Raw genomic sequence first — 10,913 nt, 5'->3', positions numbered from 1 at the left:
ATTCTCTTTAAAAACTGCTCTGGCTCTAGTCTAAATTACCAAGATATCAAATCACAAGAGTTACAATTACACCCAGATCTGTCTGACCCTAGCATTCTGCTACGTCTCCACTAGACTAAATTGCTGAAAATACAATCTTTTCTAAGGTATTTCACAACCCAGAAGAACCATCTCAAGATGGAGAAAAGAGAAAAGTACAAGCATTTCCCTCAGCTTCTAGCATATTAAACATTTATTCAGTGAGGTTGGGCTTGGCATCCAGTTTCTTGGATGTAGAGAAACAAAGAAAGGAAGAGCTCATGCCCACGCTGTAATTATTGAAAATTTATGTTTACTTAGAATTTATCATACTGCTTAAAATAATCAGAAAAGATTATCTTTAATAACTGCTTTGGCTCTAGTCTAAATCGCCAAGATCTGGCTGACCCTAGCATTCTACTAGGTCTCCACCAGACTGAATTGCTGAAAATATAATCTTTTCTAAGGTATTTCACAACCCAGAAGAACCATCTCAAGATGGGGAAAAGAGAAAAGTACAAGCATTTCCCTCAGCTTCTAGCATATTAAACATTTATTCAGTGAGGTTGGGCTTGGCATCCAGTTTCTTGGATGTAGAGGAACAAAGAAAGGAAGAGCTCATGCCCACGCTGTAATTATTGAAAATTTATGTTTACTTAGAATTTATCATACTGCTTAAAATAATCAGAAAAGATTATCTTTAATAACTGCTTTGGCTCTAGTCTAAATCGCCAAGATCTGGCTGACCCTAGCATTCTGCTAGGTCTCCACTAGACTGAATTGCTGAAAATATAATCTTTTTAAAGGTATTTCACAACTCAGAAGAACCATCTCAATATGGAGAAAAGAGAAAAGTACAAGTATTCCTCCTCAGCTCTACACTAAACTCTGTGCTAAGCCATGGAGATATAGAGGTGAAGACGTCTCTTGCCACAAAAAATTTACAATGTAGTTGGGGAGAGAGATGACCAGACCAAACATTTATCTGGATAGGTAGGTGCTGAGATAATGGGGAGCAAGTAGAAGAACATTAACTACTTCTGGGGGAAATGAAACATGAACTGCACATTCAAGGAGGAGAAGGGGACAGTCAAGTGGAAAAGGACTACTTCCGGGTCAAAGCAATAGGATTGAAAAGTTAGGGAAGGGATGGAGATGACCAGTCAGTAGAACACCAGTGAGGTGGTCCGCTGTTGGTAAAGAGTGAAACCAAAGCTGGGAGGTGCACCTGCAGGGTTCAACAACGGTTGTATGAACACAAATTTAAACACCACAATGGGGCACCTGTCGTTTATTCTGAAAATCATGAAAGGATTGCAAGTGAAAAAATGACAAGATTATATGTAGATTATAGAAACCTCCCTGTGACTGTGTGAGAAAGGAAGTAAATAATGCCAGGGCAGAGGCAAGAAAGTTTAGTGACATTGTAGTGAGCCAAGCAAAAATGAAGCAATGAGCTCCTGGTCTAAAGGACCTGATGGCAGGGATGGTGCGGAGGTCAGAAAAGAGGGAAGTGAAATGGGTGACAGCAACAAGCCCAGGCCTATCCTCATCATCTGGTTTGAGTAAACAAACATGAGTGATTTTAGCAAAAATATAAGTTCTACTTTTCATAGTGTGAGATGCTGATGGAAAATCCAGATTCTATTTGGAAAGTGGTTCATTCACTCTATCAGTTTAAGGTATCTGTTGAGCATCTGGGATGTGCTGTGGACTATTGTAGGATTGTAGGCAGTAGTGTCAATTGCAAGAAAAGAAAAATTCCTCACTTTGTGGACACTACATTCTTGTTGAAGGCGAGAAAGAATATCAATGAGCATGCAAATTATCTGGTAGGTTAGTCAATAACAAATGCTATGGAGAATAAAGAAGTACGGGAGGATTGAGATTGTGGATAGAGAGAAGCGGGGTTTTTATTTAAACTGTGGACAAGACAAACCTCACTGGGAAAGTGAAATGTGAACATCAGAGGCAAATGGGCCAGATATCTGAGCAAAGAGCATCCCAGGTAATAGGAATAGTCACTGCAGAGGCTCAGGGGAAGGATGGCTGGGGTCCTCAGGGAGCAGCTAGTGAGGTAATGTGGATGGAATGCAGTCAGCATGTGGGAGGGAGAAAGGCACGGAGAGAGGGAAGGGAAGAGGACAGAGAAGATGTGGGGTGAATTCCTTGCACCACCATTTATTGGTTGTATAATAACTGTGGACTCAACCTTCAAGAATCTCAATGAAGCCAGTTCTTCTACTGTGGACTGTCTACCTGACAACGTTTCTAAAAGGATAAAATGAAATAAAATAAAGAAGTGACTTATAAGCTATTGCTGTTATTGTTCTATACATACGAATCGATAAATGAATAGATGGATAGATAGATGATCATTAGAGAGATAAATAGATAATAGATATATAGATAATAGAGTTATAGACTGAAATTTTGTGTCCCCTCAAAAATTCGTATTTTGAAACCCTAACCCTCAATGTGATGTTATTAGGTGGTTGGGCCTCTGGGAGGGGTCTAGGTTTTGATGAAGTCATGAGGATGGAACCCCTGTGATGGGATTTGTGCCTATATAAGAAGAGCAAGAAACACCAGAGCTTCTTCTCACAGCCACACAAGGACATAGCAAGAAGGTGGCCATCCTTAAGCCATCTTAAAGATAGATAGATAGATAGATAGATAGATAGTCAATAGATAGGTAGGTAGGTAGGTAGATAGATAATGATAGATAGAGATAGAGCGTATACTTATGTATGTATGCTCCGTGAGTGAATTCCTTAGGCAGTGGTCCTCTGATTGCCTTTACTAGGCAATTCTAATAGAAGAATCCTATTTTAAAGGGAGCATAAAAATGTTTACTTTTATGAAGTAAATACCTATAAAAATATGATAACTGGGACAAAAAATGCACAGCATTGTACCTAGTGCAATATTTATTAAATGAGTCCTGTAAAAACAAAACCATCACAAAGACACTAGTGGACTCCTCCTGTTGCCCTGCTGCCTGATTCGTTTACTCTCAGTTGCTTAGTACAATTCCAGAGGGTCAAAGTTCCTGCTCACTGGCTGCAGAGAATCACCTGCCCTTTGTAGTCAGAACTGCCTCTCAGAAGCAGGGTTAAAATCCATTTGCTTTTAATAGTCCTGCACCATCTCCACCATGACTGGCAATATTACCAAAAACAATTTTAAAAATTCATATTTATGACTTTTTTTTTTTGAGACAGAGTCTCGCTCTGTCGCCAAGCTGGAGTGCAGTGGCACGATCTTGGCTCACTGCAGCCTCCGCCTCCCGGGTTCAAGCAATTCTCCTGCCTCAGCCTCCCAAGTAGCTGGGACTACAGGCGTGTGCCACCACACCTAGTCATGAGCAGGGTTCCATCCTCATGACTTCATCAAAACCTAGACCACTCCCAGAGGCCCAACCTCCTAATAACATCACATTGAGGGTTAGGGTTTCAAAATACAAATTTTTGAGGGGACACAAAATTTCTTTTTAGTAGAGAAAGGGTTTCACCATATTGGCCAGGATGATCTTGATCTCCTGACCTCGTGATCTGCCCGCCTCTGCCACCCAAAGTGCTGGGATTACAGGCATGAGCCACTGTGCCTAGCCTTGTGACATTTTTTTGAAAAGGCCTTCAATTATGATTCTGATAAGACAAACTTTTAAAAAATATGTGAGAGATATAAAGATAAATTTGATTTTTATGTTTTAATGCACTTACACAGCTGAAACTATTTCTAAACAAATATAATTCTGTTTATTAAAATAATATATGAGCATATCAATTTGAATAATACTGAAATTCAACCCTTCTTACTCCAGTTCCCCTCTCCAAAGACAGTTTTTAGCTACTTTGCTGTTACTCCCATAAACTTTACGCTTATTCTGCTGTATCGTGACATACCCATTTTAGAAAATATTTCCACCACCCTAACATAAGGCAGGATGATAAACTCCCTCTCCCACTCATATTCCTCATCTCTTCCTTTCCAATATGTCATGTTCATTTCATTATTTTTGCTGCTTTTTTTTATAACTTCATAAAATTTTACCAGTTTACTGATGAGGGAAAGTGGTTAAAAGCATTGGTTCTAGAAATAGACCACTGGGTTTGGAATCTTAGCTCTTCAGCTCTGCAACCCTGAGTAATTTATAGAGGCTTCCTTTGCCTCTGTTTCTTCATCTGTAAATCAGGGAAAATGCTAATACCTACCATATGGGGTTGCTCATGTTATTTAAGTGGAATAATGCATTTTCAGTCTTTAGTGTCCAACACACAGATGTTCTCAGGAAGTATTTTCGACTATTATCAATTTCTTGTTTTATCAATGTTCACTCTAATCTCATGACTTTCTGTATGCACAGAACTGTTTTCCTACAGCTCCTCTGTCTTTCCTTTCCCCTTGCACAACTCACCTCTGTCAGTGACCTTTGCTTTTGTTTTTCCTGTGAACATTTCCATTTTTTCATGCACTGGCAGCAAACAAAGTATCCCATGTTTTATCCAAAGGTTGCCCCCAAGGGTTGAAAACTAATAAATTGTATTGACTAAGTATTGCTCAGTCCTGGGGAAAAGAGTGGAATAGGGATATATTTTCTTCTCTGCAGGTAGAAGACCCCATCTTGTGTCTTTTCCATCAATTTTTTAAAATTGGGCTATATTTTAGTTTGCTTTTTACTTCAACCACTATTTTGTCATGCAGATTTCATTGCTTTTCTTACCACTTGAATTGCCCTCTCCTTTTTTCTCCTTGCATTCTTTTCACACAGAAATGTATTTTGAATTTTCAAACTCAATATTGTTAATGTGACTGGAACCCTTTCTTTTTTTGAAATCTTGTGCCTCCCCAACTCCATTGGAAACTTTACAACCAAAGTAAGAACATAATCTCAGAAGAAAGAGGGCCAAAGGGACTGCTAAAATTGCTTTTAGGTGAGGCCAAACATGCTCACTATCCACAAATTATTTTTTTTTTAAAGTCTAATTCTGAATTCATCATCCTAAGTTCCCAGATCTGTGGTAGAAACAGGAATCTGGAATTCAACCACCACTCCGGGTAAGTATAATGCAGACAGTCCACATTTCGTATTCCTCCAAATGCTGCTTTAGGCCTTAGATGAAGGCTTACCAAAGGCCTATTCATCTCATCAGATAAATAATTGTACATAGGAAGTGGAGCTAAAACCCTAGTTACTAATAAGCAGAGTATTCACCCTAAATCTATTTCTCAGGAACTAGAAAGTGGCTTGTGGGAAATTTTAGAATTTCAGAGATGTGGATACATGTCTTTCTAGCTCTAGATATTTTCATTTTAGAGATCTAGAAACTGCTCCTGGCTGTAAAGAGCGTTCCCAGGCCTTCCCTGAAGCAGTCACTGCTGTGACCCCAGGGCAATGTGATGCAGTGAGGGCCTCCTGAACAACATCTCATTCTTTTCCTGAGATACAGTGAGGAATGACTCTCCCAGAAGTCCCAGGACAGGAGTGTCATCTTCAGGTGTGCCTTCTGGATAGGAAAACTGAGGCTCCTAGAATCAAACAGCTGCTAAGTGTTAGAGCTGCAATCTAGATCCTGGATTTATCTAAGGCAGACAGCAGGATGTGAAACGGACCAGAAAAACAAAACCAAACAAAAGCTCTGATAAGTAATGTTCTGTCTTAGGTAAATAGCACCTTTTCTTTAAATCCATACTATTTTGTTAATGACTGGTGTCAGAGACTTTCTTGGAAGTAGGTTTCATAGAATGGAATGCAAATGAAAGTTTATGGGCAAATAGATAGGGGTTTCTGGGGAGAGTGCATTGAAGTTAAGGGTTCAAAACACAACCTAGATCAGTTTATAATTTGCCATCAAACTAACTGAAGCTGTTGTATAGAAATTGAGAAGTACTGATTGGTGAAATATCAAAGTTAGCCATATTAACAATCACTACAAAGTATTTTTCTGTTTCCCTCAAGGTTTTATTGATTTCACCAAATATATATCTCATGTATGCACTGAAAATGTAAGCCTTGAAAATGCTAAAATATTCGTGAGCCTAACCTTGATGGACATCAAAACTTATGACAGAAAGTTGAGTAAGTTATAAGCTTGGAATTTGTGTTTATTAACAAACACGTTTGTTTACCCTATGACAAGCACTATTCTAAACAATTTACAAATACAAGCTCATTTAATCTTTCAAATAACCACACTATTGGTAGGTATCATTCATAATTCCACTTTCTTTTAGGAAACTGAGAGCCAAAGCAGTTAAATACCTTGTTCAATTTCACGCAATTAATAGGTGGTAAAACCCAGATATAAACCAGACTATCTGAACTTTTGTCACTTGGCTGTACCCCCTCATTATAAACCACCTGTAGGGAAAGGCCTAAATTGACAAGATTCTGAACGAAAAGCAGAAGAGGGAAATGAGAAAGTGAGTGATCCCGGAACGTGGGGAGAATTTAAGTTCAGGAGTTCTCAGGGATGAGACCTGGGATGGAGCATGAGAGGTGGCTAGAATATTAACTTGAGGTAGCACCTAAATCCCCTGCCATAGGACTCTGTTCTCCTTAAAGTTCAGAAAGACAGGTTAGATGAAATGTAATGAAAAACAAGGTAGAAAGAAAAAGAATAATGTGACTTCAGTGATGAGCAGTAACATTTTTCCTTTTAATAATAGAAGAGAGGGTCTCTGGGGAAGGAAAGACCTCTTGCTGCCAGGTGTCTAGGCATTTATTCCCTGGATGAACATGGGGAAAAGTGGCAGTCATTGTATTGGTTTCAGAAATCCCTTAAACACAAAGCTTCAGTTCCCTGGAACAGAGTTAACAGCTGTGTGTCAGGCTCTCCACTGTGTCTGCCGTCACAAGTTTTCATTGGAGTAACAGTTCCTGATAGGTATGCATTAGTCTCCTATGACCACTATAACAAATTACCCCAAACTTAGTGGCATGAAACAAAATACATGTATTCTCTTACAGTTTTGGAGGTCAGAAGTCTGAAACCACTTTCACTGGGCTGAACTCCACAGTTGGCAGGACTGTGCTCCCTCTGGAGACTCGGGAACAGAATCCACCTCCTTACCTTTCCAGCATTCCTTGGCTTTTGGCTTCATCAACCCAATTCCTGCTTTATTACATTATTTTTGTCTATAGTAAAATCTCCTTTTCCTCCCTTTTATAAGGGCACTTGCGAGTACATTTCGGACCCACCCAGAAAATCCAGGATAATCTCTCCATCTGAAGATCCATAAATTAATCCCATCTGCAAGATCCCTTTTGACATGTAAGATAACATTCACAAGTTCTGGGAATTAGGATGTGGACATCTTGGAGCAGTGGCATTATTCAGCCTACCACAGGTAGGCTATTATTAGTTATTATTTTTCTCAGGTGCAGAAAATAAAGCTTGTGGAAGTAATTTGTTTCAACGTTTCAGAGTAGAGATTTAAATTCTGGCATTCTGACTTTAGGACACACTCTGAACCACTGTTAACTTGTATTCTTAACCACTGCACATTCTTAGTTAACAGTTTCACTGAAGTACAAAGACTTTGGTGGGGCGTGATGGCTCATGCCTGTAATCCCAGCACTTTGGGACACTGAGGTGGGTGGATCACTTGATGTCAGGAGTTCGAGACCAGCCTGGCCAACATGCTGAAACCCGTCTCTACTAAAAATACAAAAATTAGCCAGGCGTGGTGGTGCATGCCTGTAATGCCAGCTATTCTGGAGGAGAATCGCTTGAACCCAGGAGGTGGAGGTTGCAGCGAGCTGAGAACATGCCAGTGCACTCCAGCCTGGGCGACAGAATGAGACTCCATTAAAAAAAAAAAAAAAAAAAAAGGACCAAGACTTCATTGGGTAAAATGCTGTGTACTGACTCCTCTTTCACTTTGGTGTGTTTATCAACCTTGTCAGAGTACAAGAGTTCAGAAAACGGTTATGCAGGGTTGCTAAGAGAAAGCATTTACTGTTTGGTTTGCTCTCGGTAATAGAGAGTTTTCTAATAGAATATGCTGGCAAGTAGTGTTACCACCACTTCATATATTTAAACACAAAATCAAAAACTATAGACATAAAGGTGTCAAGTACTTGTCTAAAGCATCCTAGAGGGCAGAGAAAAAGTTGGTCCCAGATGCCAGATGCCCAGGTCTGGATCCATCCTATCCAGGCCTGATTAAGCACCCATTTAGAGGGACTGTGGCTGATCAGCCAACACCTCAGACCTTACACCTTGGATTGAAGATGGAAACTAGCTGAGGGGTCACATATATTTGTATTAATCACTAATCCATAATCTGCTATTCCCATCCTTTGTGAGTGACAACTTGGCACTTTTAAAATTATTTTCTGCTTCAGAAAGAGCAGAGCAGCCTATGCCCCACTACCTGTGACCTACTGCACTTTTCAAAAGTGATTTGCCAAGTGGAACTACAAACTTATCGCCAATATCACACATCTATGGAAAATTCTGGTCAGGTTTTAGGCCCAGTCACAGTACATTTTTCTGAGGATCAGTAATGATTTGCTGAGGATCAGTAATGCTCTCCATATGCTGGCTGACAAGGGCACGATCTCTGCACTTATTATACAACATTTGTCAGTTCCTTTCAGACACGGTGATCTTTGGGATTCCTTAGGAATATATGAAGTATTTAGGCACTATTTCAAAAGCTGTTCCTCCCTGCATCCTCTCATTTTCTTTTTCTAAAAAAATTGTTGGTACATAGTAGGTGTATATATATTTATGGGGTACGTGAGATATTTTGATACAGGCATACAATGCATAATAATTACATCAGGGTAAATGGGGTATCCAGCACCTTAAGCATTTATCATTTTTTTGTATGTGTTACAAACAGTCCAATTATACTCTTAGTTATTTTTAAATGTACAATAAGTTATTGTTGACCATAGTAACAGTGTTGTGCTGTCAAATACTAGAGCTTATTCGTTCTATGTAACTATATTTTGGTACCTATTCCCCCGCCCCGCTCCCCGCCTACCACCACTACCCTTCCTAACCTCTGGTAAACATCGTTCTACTCTTTTTCTCCATAAATTCAATTGTTTTAATTTTTAGCTCCCAAAAATAAGTGAGAACATGCAAAAGTTTGTCTTTCTGTGCCTGGGTTATTTCACTCAACATATTGTCTTTTTTATGGCTAAATAGTGCTCCATTGTGTATATGCACCATATTTTATCCATTAATCTGTTGACAGATACTTAGATTTCTTCCAAATCTTGGCTATTGTGAATATTGCTGCAATAAACATGGGAGTGCAGAAATCCCTTTGATATACTGATTTTTTTCTTTTGGGTACATACCTAGCAGTGGAATTGCTGGATCATATTGTAGTACAATTTTTATTTTTTTGAGGAACTCCAAACTGTTCTTCATAGTGGTTGTATTAATTTACATTTGCAGTAACAGTGTACGAGGATTTCCTTTTCTTCACATTCTCACCAGTGTTTATTATTGCCTTTTAGATAAAACCCATTTTAACTGAGGTCGGATGATAGCTCATTGTAGTTTTGCTTTGCATTGCTCTGATAACCAATGATGTTAAGTATATTTTCATATGCCTGTTTGCCATTTATATTTTTGCTTTTGAGAAATGTCTATTCAAATCTTTTGCTCATTTAATTTGATTATTTGATTTTTCCTATAGAATTGTTTGAAATCCTTATATATTCTGGTTATTAATCCCTTGTCAGATGCGTAGTTTGCAAATATTTTCTCAATTTCTATGAGCTGTCTTTTCACTTTGTTGATTGTTTCCTTTGATGTACAGAAGATTTTAAAATTGATACAATCTCATTTTTCCATTTTTGCTTTGGTTGCCTGTGCTTATGGTGTATTACTCAAGAAATCTTTGCCCATTCGCATATCCTGGAGTGTTTCCCCAATGTTTTATTGGAGTAGTTTTAGAGATTGAGGTCTTTGATTCAAGTTTTTAATCCATTTTGATTTGATATGTTTATATGGTGAGAGATAGGGGTCTAGTTTCATTCTGCCTGTGGATATCCAGTTTTCCTGGCACTATTTATTGAAGAAACTGTGCTTTCCCCAATGTATGTTTTCGGCTTCTTTGTCAAAAATGAGTTTGCTGAAGATGTGTGGATCTATTTCTGGGTTCTCTATTCTGTTCCACTGGTTTATGTGTTTGTTTTTATGCCAGTACTATACTGTTTTGATTACTATAGCTGTTTAGTATTATTTGAAGTTAGGTAATGTGATCTCTCCAGTTTTGTTCATTTTGCTCAAGATAGCTTTGGCTATCCTGGGTCTTTTCTATCCTAATATAAATTTTAGGATAGTTTTTTTTTTAATTTATATGAAGAATATCATTGATATTTTGATAGGGATTGCACTGAATCTGTAGATTGCTTTGGGTAATGTGGACATTTTAACAATATTGATTCTTCCAATCCATGAACATGGAATATCTTTCCAATTTTTGCATCCTCTTCAATTTCTTATATCAATTTTCTTACATCGATGTTTTACAGTTTTCCTTGTAGCAATCTTTCACTTCTTTGGTAAATTCCTGTGTATTCTACTTTATTTATAGCATTGTAAATAGGACTATTACTTTATTTCTTTTTCAGATTGTTTGCTGTTGGCATACAGAAATGCTACTGATTTTTGTATGGCAATTTTGTATCCTGAAACTTTACTGAGTTTATCAGTCCTATAGTGTTATGGGGGAGTCATTTTTTTCCAAATATAAAACCGTACTATCTCCAAACAGGGATAATTTTACTTCTTCCTTTCCAGTTTGGATGCCCTTTATTTCTTTCTCTTCTCTAATTGCTCTATCTAAAACTCCAGTACTATGCTGAATGATAGTGGTGAAAGTGGGCATCTTTGTTGTGTTTCAGATCTTAGAGGAAAGGC

The sequence above is a fragment of the Pongo abelii genome, chromosome 13, assembly GCF_028885655.2.
Source record: "Pongo abelii isolate AG06213 chromosome 13, NHGRI_mPonAbe1-v2.0_pri, whole genome shotgun sequence".
In the NCBI taxonomy this organism is placed as follows: Eukaryota; Metazoa; Chordata; class Mammalia; order Primates; family Hominidae; genus Pongo; species Pongo abelii.
This window is presented reverse-complemented; position numbering follows the sequence as displayed.